Source organism: Manis pentadactyla, chromosome 5 (assembly GCF_030020395.1).
Source record: "Manis pentadactyla isolate mManPen7 chromosome 5, mManPen7.hap1, whole genome shotgun sequence".
Classification (NCBI taxonomy): domain Eukaryota; kingdom Metazoa; phylum Chordata; class Mammalia; order Pholidota; family Manidae; genus Manis; species Manis pentadactyla.
Window position 1 is genome coordinate 142,647,299 of NC_080023.1, and position 21,725 is coordinate 142,669,023.

General features: G+C 39.1%; 1 protein-coding gene across 9 annotated transcripts in view; it reads right to left on the bottom strand.

Moving 5' to 3' along the window:
• Nucleotides 1-21,725, bottom strand: part of PLCB4 (phospholipase C beta 4) — a 402,883-nt gene that overhangs the window by 243,346 nt on the left and 137,812 nt on the right. For 6 of the 9 annotated variants that reach the window (XM_057502744.1, XM_057502741.1, XM_036880089.2 and 3 more), the window contains one exon: nt 20,455-20,509. The exons of the other annotated variants lie outside the window; for them this stretch is intronic. The gene's annotated coding sequence lies outside the window, so the exon portion shown is untranslated. The remainder of the gene's footprint in view (nt 1-20,454; nt 20,510-21,725) is intronic. 9 annotated transcript variants of the gene reach the window in all.

Sequence of the window (21,725 nt, forward strand, 5' to 3'; positions counted from 1 at the left end):
GGCAGGGACTGATCCATTTCAGTATGTCTTCACTATGTTTTTTTTTTTTACATGTTATGAATTATTCTAATTAAAAATAAAATTAAAATGTGGAGAAAAGGGAACCCTCATGCACTGTTGGTAGGAATATAAATTGGTACAGCCACTATGGAAAACTATACAAAGGCTTCTCAAAAAATTGAAAATAGAACTACCATACAACTTAGCAACTGCACTTCTGGGTATTTACCTGAAGGAAACAAAAACACTAATTTGAAAAGATATATGCACCTTTATGCCTTCACAGCATTATTTACAATAGCCAAGATATAGAAACAACCTTAGTGTCTATCAATAGATGAATGGATAAAGAAGATGTGATATATATATATATATACACACACTATGAAATGTTACTCAGCCATAAAAAAGAATGAAATCTTGCCCAACAGAGATGGACCCAGGGGGCATTATGCTAAGTGAAGGAAGTCAGACAAAGACAAATACCATATGATTTCAGTTATGTGTGGAATCTCAAAACAAATGAACAAATAAAGAACCCAGAAACAGACTCATAAATACATAGAACAAACTGGTGATTGACAGAGGGTAAGGGATGGGGAAACAGGCAAAATAGGTAAAGAGGATAAGGAGGTATAAAATTCCAGTTATAAAATAAATAAGTCCCAGAGATGAATGGTACAGAATGGTGAATATATTCGGTAATATTGTAGTAACTTTGTAAGGTGACAGTAACTACACTTACCATGGTGAGCATTTTGTAATGTATATAAATGTCAAATCACTGTGTTGAACACCTGAAAACTATTATAATATTATGTCAACTATACTTTAATAAAAAATAAATGTTACACTCTTTTTATTGAATAATTATTAAACATAGATGACCCACTTGTCAATCCAAAGGCATAGGAAGAGGGCATTTTTTTTTAGATAAAATTGGAAAGTCCCTCAAATACAGCCTGATTGTCTTTGAGCTCCATCATGCATAGCATGGATAACAGCACTAAAAACATTAATGGGGAACTACTGACAATTCCACTTTCCTTTTATGCCATGGAAAATTACAGAGACAGGTGTCATGTTAGTGAAATCTGTTGAGGCAGCAGTTGCCCCGAAATGTGGCATTATCCAGTGACAGTGCCAGCCTAGAAGGGACTCGAATGGTGAGACTGGATGTGGGCATCAAAAGCAATGTGGTTTCCAGAACTCCTTCTCTGGGCTGAAGGACAACTATGCCTGCATCTGGAACAAGTGTCCCTCTGGGGTGTCTAGTCCACTCCTCCTCTAGGGCTCATGTGCAGCAGCCTGCATCTTGTCAACCAGACTGTTAATACAGGACTACTTCCATTTTCAGATGCCACTTTTGTGGTGGGGTGCTAGTGAGGTGACAGCAGATCACCTTCACAGTGGAATGTTAAAATAGTACATGCTGGTGCCATACCCACACACTCAAGTCTTTCCTACAATATCCTCCCACCATACCTCCCAGCACCTTGGCCATTCTCAAGCAAGCTCTCTTCTAGACAACTCCAGTGCCTCCTTACCCATGTACAAGATTAGTTTCTTCTTCCCAAACCCCCTGGGCATGCCTACAGCCCCTCAACCAACTGAACTGTCTCAACCCACTGGCTTCCACATGATTATCCACATTCTTTGGCTATCTCATGTTATCCCATTATTTTCCTGATGATAAACTCTCTTTGGCTCACCACTGTGCACCAAAGTGTGTCCCCAAGAGTGTTCAAAGCAATACTAATGCCTTCATTAAGTCTTATAAAAATAGTAAGAAAAGAAAGAGAAAGAAGGGAGTCCCTGGAAAAACAATTTAGAACATACTGCATACTGTAACTCCCCCTGGGAAATTCACAATCTACACTGGAATGCTTTGGGTTCTGAGAGTTCTGTGGTTTAAAGAAGTGCCTAAGTTTGTTTAATTCAGCATTTTACTTCTGCACAAAACATCCGTTAACACCACCTGGAATTGCTCCTTTGTTGGGAAAACTGGCAATACTGCTAGTTTGTGTGCTCAGGAGCTGTGGAACAAGGGGGTATTTCTTAAACATAAGCATGCCAAGGGGCCAGATGAAGGGCTGGTGAGAATCCACATTGCTGAGTCTCATCCCAAAGATTCTGAGGCAATGAGCCAACTGGGACCTGAGATTTCACTAATGCTCCCACAAAAGTGATGCTTCTTGTCCCCCAAGAGTACCTTGAGTGACGAGCCCCTACAGGAAAAAATGCTAATTCCTTAGCATGACAATAATGGTCCTTCTTATTTTAATCAGACCCTCTTTATTCCATAAGTCCTTTTGGTTCACTTATGATGCAGCCCAAAGAACCACCTCCTTTTCCTATACCCTGCTTTCCTTTTGTCTTGCCAATGGGTTTCAGCCCTAGACAAGTTCACTATGGATTCAGTGAGACCAAGGAATGACAATGGAACATCCTTGGGGTAAAAGGGTTTATTACCTAGCTTTGTTCTCCTATTGATAGGTCTAGCACTAGAATTACATCTGTATCCAACAGTCTGCAGGTCTTTAATCCTCCTTCATCTCTGCCTCTGCCCAGAGCACTGGGCAGAGTTCTTTATACAGTGACTCAGTCAATAATAGCTCATTGCCTACAGGTGTGGAGGCAGTAGCCTAGCAGTAGGCCAGTTATATCATCGAGTAGTTTAGATTCAAGTGAGAATCCTGGCTATAGGAACTTCAATTTTCCCCACACTCCACCCAGCCAGGATTCTCATCTCACAATTCATACGCTCTCAGTGTTCTGTGATGGTCCCTGTGTGAGAAAGCTAGAGCATTGTAACCAGATTCCATGACAGCAACAGAGGATAACAACAACATACAACATACAGATAATAACAAAAATTATGATACAATAACATTTTGATATAGGTAACAAAAACTGTAATAATCCTTAAGCCTGAGGAGGTTATTCCAGCTGTATTCAAAACCAGTTCTACTCAGATGAGTTCATGACTTGCCTTTAGTAGTGGTACTGATAGGGAGCTCCATGCACCTATTGAATCAACCACATCTGGGTTCTTGAAACTTTCACAGGGCCCTTTAAATTCTTCCTCTGAGTAGTAAACCTTATTTCCTTTCATGCTTTCATGCCTCTCCTAAGTCTCTACCATAGGGATAACCTCACTTATGGGCTGCCCTAAGTGAGGGGCAAGAATGGCCTCCAGGAGCTCAAAGAGGGATGTGAGAGCCATTTGAAGCACAACATTTCTCATCTCTGCAGTAAAAGGCTCCTCATGTGGGCCATAATTCTCTGGACTATCCTGTAACACCTGTTGGAGCGCAGCATATATCCGCCATCTAGCAGGGGATGAAGGTAAATCACCTTGATTGGGCCACAAAGCACGAAGTGAAGCCATAAGCCAATTGGAGGAGAGCGTGATTTCCTGGGGTCTGATGTGCATTTTGTAATCACTGTCTCAAGGAAGGATGAATTGTCAGGGAAACCAGTCTTCCCATCTCCGTTCCAGACAGAACAATTCCATCCCTTCGTATATCCCAAAGATGCAGGAGCCAAACTGATACTGACTCCAAGGCCTTCTGCCGAAACTTGGAGCCCAAATCCACCAGCTCAGCCTGAGTATAGGGGCAGAGCATAGAGTGCTACATGATGTTGGGAGGGGGTGGACCTCTCCCAGAGGAACCATCGTTACTGTGTCTTTATTTTCTTTACAATCACTAGGCATGCTTTCAATAAGGAGTGGCCAGTGCTTCTGGTACCACCCCTTCATCCTTTCCCAGCTCCTCCATTTCGGGGGCTGGTGGCACCTTTCTCTCCCCTCCCCTGAGTGCCTCCTTTGCTACACCATTTACCTTTTCTACAGTACCTTGCAGCAATGCGAGCTCCGTCTTCAACAGCTCTCTTACCTTCACCTCAATAACTCATAGCTGGCATTCTCATGCTGCCTCTTCCTGTGCTTCCCTCAGGAGTATATCCTTATCCTCTATGGCCTTTGCCTCCTTCAGAGCACCTGAAAGGGTGGCTGTCTCATTCTGTAAAGAATGTTGTACCTCCTCCACTGGACGTCGCAGCTCATGCTCTCACACTGCCTCTTCTTGTGCTTTTTGCAGGAGTATGTCCTTCTCCTTCATGGACTTTACCTCTTCCACAGTACCTTGCAGCAACACCATTTCACTCTTTAACAAATCTTTTATTTCCTCCATTGTACCTCGCAGCTGGTGTTCTTGTGCTGCCTCCTCTCACATCTTTGCCATTTCATTCTTCAATGAATCCACAGCAGTTCATAGCTTGTGTTCTTGTGCTGCCATTTCTTGTGTCTTTCAGAAGCATGTTCTTCTCATTTGTAGACTTTTTTAATACTGTGAGAAACATCCAACCCACAGTTCCTGCTGCCTTATGGGCACTCTATTTCTCAAAGGCCCAGCTTATTATACCAAGGGCCACCTCTACTGCCTCAGGTGTCACCTCCACCTGCCTCCAGTACTGGGGTGGGGCCCAGCCCTCTAGGAGGCAAGCCACCTCAGACCACAAGCCCACTGGGGGTCACTCAATTGTCTCCCCATTCATAGGGGAAGCCTGCTGAAGCACACCTCCCATAAGTGCAACCTGTTTTGTTATTTAGTCAACAAAGAATCCTGCCGACTACACCAATTGTCTTGCCAATGGGTTTTAGCCCTGGACAAGTTCACTGTGGATTCAGTGAGACTGAGGAATGACAATGGAACATTCTTGGGGTAAAAGGGTTTATTACCCAGCTTTGTTTCCCTGCAATAGGTCGTGCACTAGAATTATGTCTGCATCTAACAGTCTGCAGGTCTGTAATCCTCCATTTCTGCCTCTGCCCAGAGGAGGCAGAGCTCTTTCTGTAGTGACTTAGTCAATAATAGCCCATTGCCTACAGGTGTGGAAGAGGCTGCCTAGCAGTAGGCCAATTACAACAGCAAGTAGTTTAGGGCCAAGTGAGGATCCTGGTCACTGGAACTTCCATTTTCCCCACAACAGGTTAGATCACTCTATCCTGGTTTGTAATTGCTTATTTTCATTGTTTAACTTCTACTGTAGTTAGAAACTGTAGGGAGGCATATTCTGTGTCTGACTTACGTTTGTTGATGACAATATCTGGCAGAATGCTTTATAAGTAGTAAGCATTTGATGAGTAAGCATTGAATGCATGGCTAGCAGTAGCAGCTGATCTGAATTAAGGGAGGTTCTTGTTAACTATAAATTGTAAGATGCATATGCAAACCCCCTCTAGTTAAGTGAATGCTGCTAAATTCAAATTCAATTCAGTGAAAATCTACTACGCATCTCAGAAAGTTTAAAAATTAGTCTTCCCCAAATGTTTTCTCAGGTTGTTTACTGCACAAAATAAGATGTATTTGATGGTGCAGTTTATAAATATGAGAAAATAATCCCTAATCTTACACAGAGTTATTAAAGGCTATGAGATATGTGTTTATGTGTGCATGTTTGTGTGTGTACAGATGTAGGTAAAAATACACACATATACATCATATGTATGAATGTACATACATATAAAAAGTTCTGAACTATGACATATGATGTATGCACTTACCAGTACATAAGTTATACTCCAATAAATAAAACATAGCAGAAACAAGGAAGGAAAACTAAAGTATATAATACAGAAAAGATCATGTTTTAAAGTTCTAGTGTTGTCTTTTTTCATTCATTCTCTCTCAAGATCTGTGGGAGAGTGGCCCCTTGTTCTAAAACCTGTATTTTTGCCACACAGTAAATATATCACTAAGGAATTATTTAGGGAATTTACTAGAATAAAAGCTACCACAAAGGTATCATGATGACATGTGTCTTGCCAATTGGTTTCATCCCTGGGCAAGTTCACTATGGATTCAGTGAGACTAAGGAATGACAATGGAATGTTCTTGGGGTAAAAGGGTTTATTATCCAGCTTTGTCCTCCCAGTGATAGGTTGAGCACTAGAATTATGTCTGCATCTAACAGTCTGTAGGTCTGTAATCCTCCTTCATCTCTGCCTCTGCCCAGAGAACTGGACAGAGCTCTTTAGGTAGTGACTCAGTCAATAATTAGATTATTGCCTACAGGTGTTGAAGCAGTAGCCTAGCAGTAGGCCAGTTACATCATCAAGTAGTTTAGATTCAGGTGAGAATCCTGGCCATAGGAACTTCAATTTTCCCCACAACATGTGAGGGGTAAAACATAAGAAGTGCAATGAGTATGATGCTGGGTAAATAAAACATATTTCAGTTGTCCTTTCCCTTGAAATAAAAAAAGATTTTATTGTTTCTTCCAGCCCAAGTTTTATCCAAAATCATATAACCTAAGTTGCCTTTGGAGGAAACAGCATTCAGCCGTTGATCTCATCAGACATTATTAGTTTCCATAGAAACTCTTGTAGAATGCTCCTGCTTGTCTGAACTAAGTGCCTCTCCCATCAATTCAAAATGAGTCCAGGAAAACCCTGCCTCGGTGCCTGACATCTCCCAGCCCTGCTCTGTTGCAGGACAGAAGAGCACTTAAGTCAGCATCTGTTACCTTTATCAGAAGAGCTGTCTCCATTACAGACACACAAAATGAAAGATTAAACACTGCCTGTCCAATTAGCCTTGGTCTAAATAGGCTGTTCCCAGCAGGAGTCTCATAAAAAATGTTCCTGAGGTTCATATTTGAAAAAAAATAAAAAACAAAACCAAAAAGACAAGCCCAGATGCTAGAAAAGGAACTTTGTGTCCTATCAATTTATATCATTTCATAATTACCAGCAGCCTTTAAGGGTAATGTCATTCTTTAGGCTGGAAGGTTTCTTTCTTCCTCTGGGAGGGGAGGGGAATAGCAAGAATTTTAGGCCTTGGAACCTACAGGTTATTTAAACATTCTTAGTTTTATCTAGTTCACTTTAACCAGGTTCTCCTGTGCAAACATCAAGATAACAAGAAACCAAATTAATCTATGGTATGAGAAGTCAGCAAAGAGTTTACCCTTAGGGAAGTGATAATGACTGCAAGAGGTCATGAGGTGGGGACTCCTGGGTGCTGGGAATATCCTGTTTCTTTATCATTACCTGGGTGCATTCACTTCATTAAAATCCAGTGAGCTATACACTTAGGATTTGTACACTTTTCTAACTGTATGTTAGTTATACTACAAATGAGAGCTTTTATAAACAAACAAGTAATAGAGAAACCAAGGCATCTAGGCAATAGAGATATTTGGCCTGGAATAGACAAAGGCAATCACAGCCTGCTAAGGTTCCTGCCAAACTAACCCTGAAAGGTAAGTTAATAACAAGATCCAGACTAGTCATGAAAGATGTCAAAAACAGGAGTCTAAATTACATTCACTTTTCAATAGGAGTTTTCCCAAGAAGTTTGTCTAGTCTGAGACTTTCTTACCTGATTGATGTAAACCAACTGTTTATAGGAGGCATTTGTGAGATTACCTGCCCAGCAACATGCCTCTACATCTAGAAACTTTGCCAGCCAAGGATGACTGATCCTGCATAAGCCCTTGGGTCAATGTTAGGCCATTCAATGCCTTCCTAGAAATTTTTGAAAATGGAATCAGAAAAGTAGTCTTTTTGGATGCTTGAGGCTGTAATCTGTTTAATTTGCTGGCTGTTAGAAGTCATGTTTTCCACTAAAGGTAGAAGTCTTGTCTATATAAATAGAGTAGTTTTATATCAATTGAAGTCAAAGGGGACTTAGGCACTATTACATATTTTCCTATAAAACATGTATCAGTACACTTTAACATTTATGGCCTAAGAGAAGCAAAGGTGAATCAAGACCCTTGACCTTTTAACCTCCAATGATATATGCATTGGCCCAACTTGAGTCACTCATGCCTCTGGGCATTTGCTTGACCTTGACCAGCAACTGTATGCCTTTATAGCCATGTGCAAACATCCCTTCCCTGTCTCATTACCTGTTATCTTCTCTGCTACTATAGCTTCAAGGCCAACAAGGTCCAACCTCCCTGAGACCTATGGTCCACCAACTCTACCACTCTTTCATTATCCATGACAGCCCTTGGGCCTCCCTCTCCTTCTCACCCATCTGAAATTCCATCGTCCATCATGCCTTCCTGCCACATGTTAAACCCCTGCCTCACTCTCTCTCCATCCTACTCACTCTGCCACTTCCCCAACATGGTTATAGCCTAATTCTTAGTCTACTAAGCACCTGTGGTCATGGGGGACCAGGAAAAAAAAGGGCAGCCAAACTCACTAGTCTCCATTTTAAACTCATAATCACAAATCCCAAATGAACAATCAAAGATTGTCCAATAGTTCTTGTTTCATATTCACTCTCTAAAATGATTATTTCATATGGTCTCCTCAAATGCCTAGTGTTCCCTCCCTGTGACCCTTCTCAATGATAATATTGCCTCTAACCCAGCTTCTTAAATGTGTTAAGATAAGCAGATTGCAGCCCCTCACCCCTCTCTCCAGACCACTCCAATGAAAATGCTCCCCTCTTGTCAAGGTTCACAGTGACCTCCCTATTGTGAAATTCAATGCTCATCTTTCTGTCCCCATTGCCATCTCAATGGTTGTGCCTCATGTACCACTCTCTCCTTGAAACATTCTCTTCTCTTGGTGACAGTGATTCTATGCTCTTCTAGGTTTTCTTGATCTTACCAGCCACTTGTCTCCAGTCACAACCTCTTTTGCTTTGCTTAACCTCTACATAATGGCATGACCCAGGGCTCTCCTCTGTGTATCCTCTCTTCCTAAGTGATCACATAGGGTCCCATAGCACGAAATGCCATCTGTCTCTCCATTAGTTATATTTTCATCCCCAACTTCATATATCCAACTGCTCCAAACTCATATATCCAACTGCTTACTTGACATTTCCACTTGAATACTTGCCATGTTAAACTTTAAAGTCTAAAGCAGAACACTTGATTTTTTAAAAAATCTGTATTTTTCTTCTAGTATTTCCAATTATCAGTAAATTTCATAGCATATTGACCTTCCTTAACTGTAAACTGAAATGAATCATCTGCTCCACCCCAGTCTCTATCACATGACTTTATTTGATGTTTCTAATGCTTTTCACAACATGAAATTACATTGTTCTTTCATTTGTTTAATTCTTTATTATCTATCTCCCTCTACTAGAAAATATTCCTCAATAAGATCAGGGATACGTCTTATTCACTGCTTTCTTCCAAGTGTTAGAAAAATGCTCAGTATATGGTAGACACTAGATAAATATTTGCTGAACAAATGAAAAAAACACATAAAACACACAAGACATAAAACACACAAAAATGACCATATAAACACATTTAATTTAGAGGGAACTATGAAGATTTTCTGAGTCAGCATCTTTATCATTTAATACTAAACCATTAAAAAGATGAAATTTTAAACTCATTTCTGAATTGTCAAAACAAAACTGGGGTACATTTTAGTCATATCAAGCAGGCCATAATTTGGCTAAGAAGCAAAACAAAATCTGTTTCCATTTTTGCATCACCAGCATTTGACAATATAAATCACTGTCTCTTGTACTCTGGAGCATGACTGACATCTAGGAATTATTAAACCCTTTGATGTTAAAAGGAAAGAAGTTGCTCTTACAAAATTACATCCAGTATTGAATCCAAATAAACATATGACAAACATATTTTTCCTCAGCTTTATCTCTAAACAATCAGGGAGTGAACAGGCCAAAAACAGGATTTTTAGCAGCAGGTTCTAAATGACTAGATGAGACATTTCCAAATAATTTTAAGGGACTGATTTTCTTCTGTTCTTATTTTCTGTTGTTCTCTCCTTAACTCATATACATAAAACATTCACACACTTTCAAAACACTCTAGTGTTTACCAAACAATTAAGATTTGATTGACATGAATATGTTATCTATGAACCATAAACCCATGCTTTATACCTCTGCACTGCATTGAATATTGAAAGTGAACTATTAACTTCACCCAGCTGTCATTATCACAGCTCCACTTTTATTAAAGAGTTTCCCAAATTTGCTTTTAATTAGAAAGATGTTGGCTTAGTCACTTGAACCAGATCTACAACATGATGAGACTCTAAACAGTTTACTTGTTTGCTCTTGCCCACTATTTCTGAAAATTTAGAGACAAGTAAACAAATAAGCCTAGTCTAACAGTAGCTTCTAGAATGCTTTAATCTTTAATCTTTGCAAACATATGCCCCCTCTTGATTATCTTAAAAATGTTATATCACCCTAATGTAACATCTGTTTTATGAGAAACGTGGTCAGTTTCCCACCATGTGGCTAAATTTGTTAAGGTATATTATATGTAATAAAATACACCCTTGTGACTAGGATCACAATCAAAATATTGTAACACTTTCTATCAACTGCTAAGTTCCTTTCAGCCCTTTTGCCATGCCACCACCCCCGTGCCTTACCCAGACACCAGCCACAAACACTGATCTGCTTCCTGTCATTACCGTTTAGGTTTGCCTGTTCTAGAAAATCCTATAAATGAAATAACAGAGTATAGACTCTTCTATGTATCATTTCTTTCACTCAGCAGGATGTTTCTGAAGTTTACCTGAGTTGTTTATACCAGTAATTTGTCTGTTTTTCATTGCTAACCAGTATCCCATTGTATAAATACATCATAATTTGTCTATCACCTGTTGGTGGATATTTGGTTGTTTCCAGTTTTTGCTATTATGACTGAAGCTGTTATGAAAATTCATTTACAAGTCTTTGTGTGGACTTAAGTTTTTATTCTCCTGGGGAAAAAAACCTAGAAGTGAAATCACTGGAGTCGTATGGTAAGGGTATGTTTAACTTTATAAGAATCTGCCAAACAGTTCTATGTAAATGTACTATAAAACAGATTTAATTTTGCTCACCAGATTTATTTTGCTTTGATTCATTTTGCTTTCCAAACTTTAATATTGAAATTTGCAGACTCTATAGACCCATTTCCTTTCTTTCTCCTACAAGATGTTAATATATTCTTCTCCATCTCCATGGAAATTCAGGGTGATGAAGCCATCGCACAGTGGGGTTAAACAGCAACTGTTATACAGAACTTTTTTTTTATATGAAATACTGAACAAATTAGAGGGAGGGTTCCCTTAACAGAGCCCCATGTGGGTATGAAGGAAAAGTAATCTAGTGAGAAGGAGGTAACTCTTATAAGAGGGTTTATAGGAAGCATATTCTACCATATAAGGTTTTAGGGTTGAATTTTCTCAGTGTCTTCCCTTCACAAGATGCCAGAGATCCTGTTCTCTTGTTATAGCTTCATGAGGCTTGTCTCCAGGAGATAATGGTTAGAGGTTTCCACTAGACTAGCTTACTTCCTGTGGCTACATTCTAAGTAGGGTAAGGGGAGAAAACTGAGCTATCACTGAGCATTCTCCCAACTAGGCTATTTCCCAGTGATCTGTCTGAACCAAGTCATACAGGAAAAGACACCCACAGTTGAAATAAATGTTCTGATTAAATCCCTATTATGAATATAAGACATAATAGGCCACAGAAGTTTTACAGTCGAATAATCCTTGTCTCAAAGCCATTTACTTTAAAGGGTCTGTTTCCCCATCTCTTGAATCTGGACTGACCTGTAACTTGCCTTGATGAATAAAATGTGGCAGAAATGACAGTGTATACTTTTGCTCTCTCCCTTGCTCTGTGTACTTTGCTACTGCCATGTGAAAAAGCCCAAACTAGCTTGCTGGAAGGCAAGAGACACAGGGAGGAGAAATGAGCCATCCCACCTAAGGCCATCCTAGACCAGACAGCTCCCAGAATATCCAGAAGTTGACCAGAGATACTTAATGAGCCCTATGGAGATCAATAGAACTTTCTAGCAAAAGTCAGTCCAATTGCTAACCAACTGTATTATGAGCTAAATAAATGGTTGTTAGTTTAAGGCACCACATTTTTTGGATAGTCTGTTATGAAGCAAAAGCTAATTGATACATTGATTTGCAAGGGAAACAGTTTCTTTCCCATTAGTCCATAGACAGAGAAAGTGGCCATCTGCAAGCCAGGAACAGCTCAGGAGAAACTGTACCTAAGGATACCTTGATCTTGGGCTTTTAGCCCCAAGAACTGTGGAGGAAATGCATTTCTGTTGTTTAAGTCACACAATTGGTGATTTCCTATAACAGGTCTAGATGACTAAAACATTGCCTATGGAATAAATGTGTAATAAGTGTCCCAAATTTTCCCCTGATTCTCAGTCTTATAATTCCTTTCTTAATCTTCAAAAAAATTTTAAACACAAATCCATATTTGTTGTGAAAAGATATTTTTCTTAGTGTACTAAAGCTAACAAGTATAGTAAAAAAACAAGCCCTCTTAGGGAAAAGGAAGGTACCTCTTGCACCCTCATAGGTGTCCCCAGGTCACTGGTCCTAATTCATTTCTTGCTACCTTGTTTAATTTCTCTAATCTAAGTAGTTCTCCCTACTCAGTTACTTAAGTTTTTGACTCATTGCTCTAAACAAGGATTTCATACATAAACACATACACACATAAAGATACACATGTAGCTGGTGCTAACTCAGCTCTAATGAAGGTCAGGTGAAAAACACATGTGTCCTTTTCATACCTTCCCATTGTGAAAATGTCCAGATGTTTAAGCAGCTTTCTCCAGGCCCCCCAGGAGCAATCTCTCAGTTTCTATTAGATGAGGACTTTAAGGGCCATCTGGAAATGCTTAAAGAGCAGTTGTTGAGGATTCTCAGATAAGAGTTATTTCCAAGAGGAAAATCCCACATAGTCCCTGCTACTCTCAAAGGAATGAACCAGAGGTCATACTTGCTGGAAACAAATGTGAGTCAGCCCCAGCAACCAAATCTGGCAAAATCACCCGCGTGCCTCCTCGCTGTGTGTATCCACCTTCTGATTTCTTCCTGACTTGACACCTATGTCACAGCTTTCCTTTATATAAGAGAGGGTTTTTAAAACTTTGTTTATATAATTGAAGACAATGACTAAAAAAGATATGTGTTGGCAAGGATGTGGAGAAATTCAAACTTTCATACTTGGCTAGTGGGAATGAAAAATGGTGCTGCTACTGTGGAAAACTGTTTTGCAATTCCTCAAAAAGTTAAACATAGAATTACTATATGGCCCAGCAATTCCATTCCTAGGTACAGACCCAAAACAATTGAAAAGAAGGACTCAAATCACATATGCACACGTGCAGAGCAGCATTATTCACAATAGCCAAAAGATGGAAACAGCCCAAATCTCCACTAATGGGTGAATGAATAAATAAATTATGGTATGTACATACAATGGGCATTATTATTCAGCTATAAAAAGGAAAAAAGTACTGACACATGCTACATAACATGAATGAATCTTAAAAACATTAACCTAGTGAAAGAAGCCAGACACAAAGGTCATGTGCTGTCTGATTCCATTTACATGACCTATCCAAAATAGGTAAACCCATAGAGACAGAAAGCAGATTGCCAGTTGCCAGGCATTAGGAAAGGGGAAGTAGGGAGCAACTGCTTAATGAGTATGGGGTTTTCTTTGTGGGTGATGGAATTATTTTGGAACTGGATGGAGGTGGTAATTGCACAAGAGTGTGAATATACTAAATGACACTGGATTGCTCACGTTAAAATGGTTAATTTGGCCTATGTGAATGTCGTTTGATTTTTTTTGGAAAAGCAGAAGGAAGAAAAAATGACAAGGTGGGCAGGGCAGCCCTGATGTGTCCGTAAGGCAGAACCCCGGGAATGGCAGAAATGAGCACCAGGAGATGCACTGGGGTGTTGGCAAATGTCGGTGGAAGCGAAAACAGTGTAAACCCCTGAAAAAGGAGGCTGTTCAATACAGGATGGTCACCCTAACAGAAGGGCAGCATCTGTACACAGTCTAGGATCCACAGGAACATCACTTTGTAAGCCCCCAGAGGGCAGAGCACTGCTAAGCAAGAGGAGGTCTTAAAGTGAGGACAACATGGCACCTGGAGCTCCTTAAGGCCAGTCCTTTGCAGACCCTCTCTTCCTTTACATTTGTACAGAAGAAAGAGCAAAGTGCTAGAGAAAAGAAGAAAGGGGTAAATTAACTAGAAATTAGTTCAGAGCCTCATGAACATCCATGGGAATGGAGAATGGAAATAAGCATACTGAGTATTTACAACAAGGTAGATTTGATATATATACTAGCTCCTTATAAAAATCAAGGAAATTGGTGGTATTGTGCTCATTTTCCAGATGGCAAAACTAAGGTCCCAGGCTTCAGAGCTTCCATTCTTCCTACCATACTATGTGGCATCCAGCCAGGTGAGTTGAGAAATGATCAAAGTCACCAGGAGCATCATCCGATTGTAAAGTAAACTTCTAAATGCTTAGGGATGTGGGTTTGACTTTTGTTTTCTACCTGCTCACTACAGGCTCTTTGACCTATCTCCAGTGAGGAAACATACTGCACCTTTCCAAATTCTAGACCTGTGTACTCGAGGGGTATAAAAAACACACCATTGCATTAGTTTTTTTCTGCTAATTTTTGTAATAACATTGCCTTCTTCCCAGCTACCTGAATGTTCTGTAAAACCAGAGTCCTCCAGCTTTGTAGAAAGGGTCAGGACATCATGTCAGCACTTCCACCAGCAGTCACTGGAATCCGCCTCAAACTGCTCTCTTCCTGCTTGCATGACACCTGATTCCCAACACGCGTCACAAAAATACGGCCAGGAATGAAGCAGCTGATCTGTGAGGTGGTTCCGGCCCAAGGTCACTGGCTGGTCCCTCTCCTGGGAGGGTTTATTTTAGTCCTCAGGCCTCAGTAAGCTGTCCTTTCCCACCTGAGGATGGCAAAGACAAGATGCCTTCCCCTATTTTCATTTCAGAGAAGTAAAGACTTTACAGAACAGTTACCACTGGCTTTCAATATTTTATTGATATTTCACAAAAGTGTTTAAAAGATCAGGGAACTACATTCAATTTGCTTATTTATTTTCCTCACTCTTACAGAAACGGACCAAACAAAGCAAACACATCTGTTGCTGGGGGTAAAAAAATCCACGTTTCAGGTCTGGAATAGCAGGGCACCCAATCCAACATGGGAAATCAGGGAACATAAAAGGGGACAAGATATTCTGTTCTTGGAATAAGAAGTCCTTGCTGTCAGGTAGCATAAGAGCCCTTGGGAAATGATACACAAAAGCAATTTTAACATTACAATGACTTCAACAGTAGCAAACTCACAAGCTACCTATGAAAAGCCCCATCTAAGAAACTAAGAAATAGAAGAGCAGCAAATAAAATGTTCTCTATTGAACTGTCAGATCTTTCTAGTTTCTTCAAATCTTTTGGGAAACAAGCTGGAACAAATAACTTTGCTAATACAAACTTTTTTAAGTCTGTGTTGAAATGTCTTTTTGTACTGGAAAACAGGACAAGGCTTAAACATCTGCTAGACTAGGAAGCTGACTTGTTTTTCAAATATATCCCACTCTAAATTTATGGTTAATGCTTTTCTCCTCTAACATTTTATTTTTTTTAAGTTGAAAGATATTTTTTTACTGTGAACAACCATATTCCCACCACCTAGCTTTTTTGAAGAGCTAACCCTTTACCCATCTCTGTATCCATCCATCAGCAATTTTTTTAAAGCATTATTTCACAGAAAAAAATTCAAAGTTAGCAGAGTTTAATTCCTTTCCCCTCTAAACTCTTCTACCTCTGGCATTTTCATCTTTTTTTAATTGAAGGTTGTGACTTCAAAAGAGGAAGGAGGGAAAGGAAAAGAAGGGGAAGCTCACGATGCACCCAGTTTCAGGGTCCAAGTTGAAGTAACTTTGAGATTCTGGCAAAGGACAGGGGTCTCCCTATGGAAACCAGGAATAACAGGATCTAGCAGAGGGCTGACTTTAGCAATTACTAGGGAAGTTATCTTATAAGAGTTATAGTTTCTGACCTACACCTTTCTTCCTTCTTCCAATCATCTTGGGGAAAAAGCCCAGTTGGCCATAAAGACCAAGAAGGAAAGCAACAGACAGTCACTTGAGAAATGGAAGATGGTGAGAAAGCCCTGCAGTTGGCCAAGGCGGGGAAATCTCTCTTCTGAAGGGGACATCCACGGGCGGTGAAGGTGTGTTGTTTTGGCAAGAGGAATAAAGGACTAGAAAATCCTTCCTTTCCTTTGTGCTCCCTTCTTTCTCATCTCTCAATTCCTCCACCAATCAAGAAAGGAAGGAGAGCATTTGAGGTTACGGTGTGCCCACCCCTTCAGAATGCCTCAAACAGTAAAGAGTAAGCAACATTGATGAAAAATGCATGGAAGGCCAGGGCTGGCCATTCAGCGCCTAGGAAGAAGACTAGATTTTCTCAGGGGTAGTCCAGGCTTGCTTACCAGGAAAGAGAAGATGAGAAAGGCACTGTGCAGAAAGTGTGCCCAGGAAAGAATGGTGTGTTGGTGCTAGAGCAGTCCCATGGCACGGCTAAACGGGGCGAGATGCGTATAGCAGTAGCACTGGAGAGGAGAGGGTCCCTGCCCATGGTATTTCCAACATTCCCTTCATACAGTGTGACTTTAACACTCCTCCCACTAAGAGGTGGGTTTCTAAGTCTCCTCCCCTTGAAACTGGGCAGCTTTTGTGACTCACCTCTAATCACATAATGTAAAGGCAATGATGCTGCATGACTTCCAAATTAAAGTCATTAAGTGGTGCTGCTGCCACCTTGTCAGCTGCAATAATCATGCCAGAGCCCGTGTAAGCGGCCCAGCTGACCCGAAGCCGCCATCCTAAAAGGAAGCATGCAGTTGCCCATGTGGAGAAATCCTGAAACTATGTTAAGAGAGAGCAAGGTGAGCCAGCCACCAGCCACTCCAGCCTTTTGCTCTTTCAGCTTCAAATGCCATCTGAATATAACTCTACAAGAGACCCTAAGCCAAAATTGCACAACAGAACCCACCCCAAGCCCCTGACCCACAGAAAAAGTAAGAAGTGAAAAGGTGACAGCTGTTGTTTCAAGCCACTATATTTTGGAGTGATTTCTTAACAACAATAAATAACTAAAGCAGACTCCGACATATAAACTGGATCATCTTACTTCATATACTACAAAATCCATGTCTTTGAACCTAGTATCTCTCTAGCCACTAACTACAATTGTATTTAGTACTTCAGCCTCATCAGTTTACATGCAAGTACCCAAACTTTTCTAGAATCTTCTCCCCAGCACATATTATATACATATACAAGTATATTTTTTCCATTGCTGAAGATGTCCTCCTTTCCTCTTTAAAATCTTCCTACACTCTACTCTTCATTTAAGACTCAGTTTCTTCCAAAAAGTAACCTTAGAATTTTACACCCCTGAAGGTTATCAGTGACATCTTAGATGCTAAACTCAATCACTTTAATCATAATTCATGCCTACAGGGTATTATGTTAAAAAACGCAAGCAGCAATGGCTCATGGAGGATAGATCAGCTTACTTTCTTTGGACAAAAAGGCTGTCTCTTTCTTTACTAAATAGGGTTACCAAGCGGGAGGTTCAGCAGCACTGACAGAAAGTCTCATCTGAAAGGAATTAAGCCTCTTACCACAGTTTTTCTATAACATTCTGAAGTTGCACTGTCCAGTACTCTGCCACTAGTCAAATGTGGCTTTTCAGCACTTGAAATATGGCTAGTATGAACTGAGACTTGGTTGGGGTATAAAATATACACCAAACAAAAAAATGTAAAATCTCATCAATAATGTTTATTTTAATTAAATGGTGAAAGCCCAAATAACACCAGGCTAAATATATTATTAAAATTATTTTCAACTGTGATCTTGGATTCCAAGATTCTTGTTGTACCATGAATAAGAGCTGCTATATATGATACTTAAGAGTTTAAAGAGTAGAAAGCTTAGGCTGCTACAACTTCTTATTTCTTGTTACTTTTTAAATGAGGCTACAAGAAAATTTTAAATGGCATATGCTGCTCACATGATATTTCTATTGGAATGCACTTTTGTGCTATACTAAATTATATATATATATGTATGTGTGTGTGTGTGTGTGTGTATATATATATATATATATATATATATATATATATGTATGTATGTATATGTATGTATTTCCCTAAAAAGTTTGGGAGAAGGATGTACTCTTAAAGGCAAACGTGAAATTAAAAAGAATGGCTGAAAGAGATGAAAATAAAAAATAAGAAAGTATATATTCTTGGAAATGCCTCTGGCAAGAATAATTGTCAATCATAAAATCCATACAATATTCTTGCCTCTTTTTTCAGGTCAGTAAAATCATTACACATTACACATTACAATGTACACTGTCTATTCTGTACACAATCAACATTTAATTAGAACTATTTAAAATCATTCAGAAAGGAAGAAAGCATCCCCAGCATTAGATAACATTTTCAAAAGAGTAGTATATCTGAAGCTAGAAATACAAAGGGGAGGCTAATTACCTCCAAATCATTTTTCCTCTATATAAATATTTTCTATTTTAGGAGTTTATACCTGACACAGAAAAAAGCTAAGTTGAATGGGACATAAGCAAGATCTAAAACTTACGTTATGCTATTACAGGATTTAAAATATATTCTCAATGCCTATTATGAACATAATTAGACTAAAAAATAATTTAGAACTAACATATAGTCTGAGCTGCTCATGGTAGGAATCGTGGGGAAATTAAACAGATGTTCAAGACAAAACCAATAAAATTCAGGTTCCTGGGTCTAATTTATTTCCACTTTAGAGTGTTTCCAATTTTGAGTATGGGAAGACATTATAAAAGAGTCATATTTCAAATCAATCATAATAAAAGCCTCATAATACAAGATACAAAAACAACTGGTTTCCCAATGCTGCTAGAGTAGAATGATGTTTTTATTTTGAGGAGAGGGTGGAGGGACAAACAGATGAACTCTCTCTTTGGGAGGACAGACTAATAATGCAAAGGTAACTGTCAAAAACCTGGTGTCATGCGGGGCACCAGATCCAGTCACGTCCTATTAGATGTGGGAATGGACAAGAAGTCTACATACTGTATTAGCTGTCCCAGGACCTGATGCCATCCAAAGTATTTGTAAAATCAAAAGTATTTATACCACTTAATATAGAGGAATTTCTTCTTGGAACTTAATATATTTAACAAATAACTTCTAAGATGGGTTTTTTGGGGGACGGTGGGGACTCCTAAATCAAGTGTTTATCTTCACCAAGCACATAATTCTTCATTTATAATACAGATGATGAAAATGACCTATTTCTTATGAATAATACAACTATGATGCAGAGAAAGTGGGGAGTCAGAAAAATGTAATACAGACTAAAAAGCAGGTGTCAGATCTATACTGATTTAAAGTCCCTAGAGAATTACCCAGGGCCAGCCCCCAACTCCGGTTTGCCTGCTCTGACATGGTTTATGAGTCATCCTTGGGGAGCAGTAAAATATAGTGCACTTGACTAAAAATAGGTAGGAACATTCAATAATAAATCTATTTTCTTGACATTCTTGTGTCATCATTAAATACTGATGACTGGAAGAAGTGTGATTCTTCCCCCCCTCACAGAAGGGCCGGAAGAAAATCAGCCACGGGCCCTGCCAGAACATAATGGAGTGGATGACATGACATGCAAACACAGTGAAGAAAATAACATTGATTTTAAATCCCTGCGACTTGGAGTTCACTTCTCAGGTGTTCACCTATATACAGTAGAGTTACTGTATCTTTTTTCTGTAATCACCATAAAATGACTTCTTGTTCACTAAAGTAAGAAATGAAACATAGTCCAAGTAGTTACTTATAACAACAATTAGAAAGGAGGAAATTTGACTAAGGGGTCAGAAAGAACAATTTCTCATATTGACTAGGATTCTGGCCATTGAATAAAGCATTTGCATGTCATAGTTTAATAAAAAGGAATTGGCCATATAAAAAAGATATTTCTGCTTCCCATTTCTGCATTTCTTTAAAGGTTTGTAAAATGGAACTTTAGAGGAGCCTTGGAAGAATTTATTTACATCAGTTCCACAGGTCATTCCCATAAAATAGAGGGTGAATTCCAGCTGACAGCATAGCTGTGATTTTTCACACCTGTGGGAATCTTCTTAGTATCTGCATAGGATTGAAAACACATCATACATTTTCTCCTCAGAAAGAATCGCAGACAACAGTAACTTAAATATATCTGATGCTTACTCAATGCAGGCAATACCATCATAGATGGCAAATAGGAAATCTAGTAAAAGGTGAAGTGTCCAAGGTTGGTGGAATGAATAAACTCCAGTCTGGAAAATGCCAAGGGATTAATGCTCTGCTGCATAAAGGAAAATGACTGTAAATCTGTTTTGAGAGGCATTTTGGATGGGATATCAGTGTAAATGAGACTTGTTTGGGGTATAAAATATACCCCAAACAAAAAACTGTAGATGGATTCATTTCACAGACTGAAAGTTCTAGAACCTCACAACTAGCAACTCATTATAACAATGCGCAGAACACTCACCAGGCAGCTCTGGGCTGCTGCAAATGATGTCGCTTCACCCAGCTCACAGCACCGTCTGTGAAACAAGCAGACACAGACCAGGGAAACATCAGTGTAAAGGACTTTTAGACTTCTCATGAAAAGAAACAGTCCTTTGCACTTCAAAATCAGGATCTATAATCTTTTTTAAAATACATCAGAAAGACACATTAATAAATTAGCGACATGAGTTTCTAAATGGATACCAAAGACACACAGTCATCCAATCAAAATATTACTGCTAGACCCAGCCTGCAGGATTTGTACACCCTCTCAACTAAGCTGCTGATCCACTATCTACCCTCTAAACTTATCAGAATAATTAAGTAGCAGTTGAACAATACAACCATCTAAAATCTAGAAGTAAATATAATAATCTTTTCCTGATTAATAGTAAAATGTCTAGGTAAACTATAACAGTAAAAAACAATTTGCCCTTTCAAAGAAGAACAGTGCTGAATAGGAAAGATTTACAATGAATTGCATCTATCTACAAAAAGCCATTATTTTTGATAGGTGTTTTTGTATTTTCTTTGTTAACAAGTCAGTTATGTATATTCTGGATTTGACATTGGATTTCTGGTTTGGTTGAAATTTAGATTTCAATATCTTTCCAAGATGGGGTGGGGATTGGTGGGGGGTTCAGGTGGCATCAGAAACAGAGATGTAAGAGGAAGCCCATTTGCATTTGGAAAAAAGGTAGAGGCAGAAAAATTGGCAATAAACACTTGGGAAAATGATATCTCTAAAATTTGAATTGGGATGTTTTGAAGGTCACATCTGTGTATGAAGATATCTACCATAAGGTCCTAGGAAGGATGGTATATCCACACAATGCAAGACTATGCCATTAAAAAGACTTATGTCCAAACTGGGCCTATATGGACAGATATGGAAAAATATTCTCAGGTCACAGTATTCATCTTTAAAAAACTTAAGCAGTGTAGTAATATACTACATTATGATATGATTGATATGATATGATATGATATGATATATACTACATCGTAGTTTTATGACCACATTGTATTAAAAGGAACCTTACTAACCTATGTGTAAACACACAGATATGAACATTGTTACATGCAGAGAACATTTCTGAAAAGATAACAAGAAATTCTGGAATGTGGCTGCCTTTGCAGAATTGTACAGAAGGGAGGTTAAAAAAAAAGGGATTTTGCCTTTTATTTTTAAACTAACATTTAATGATAATGAATATATTACCACAAGACCTATTACTTGTATAATTAAAA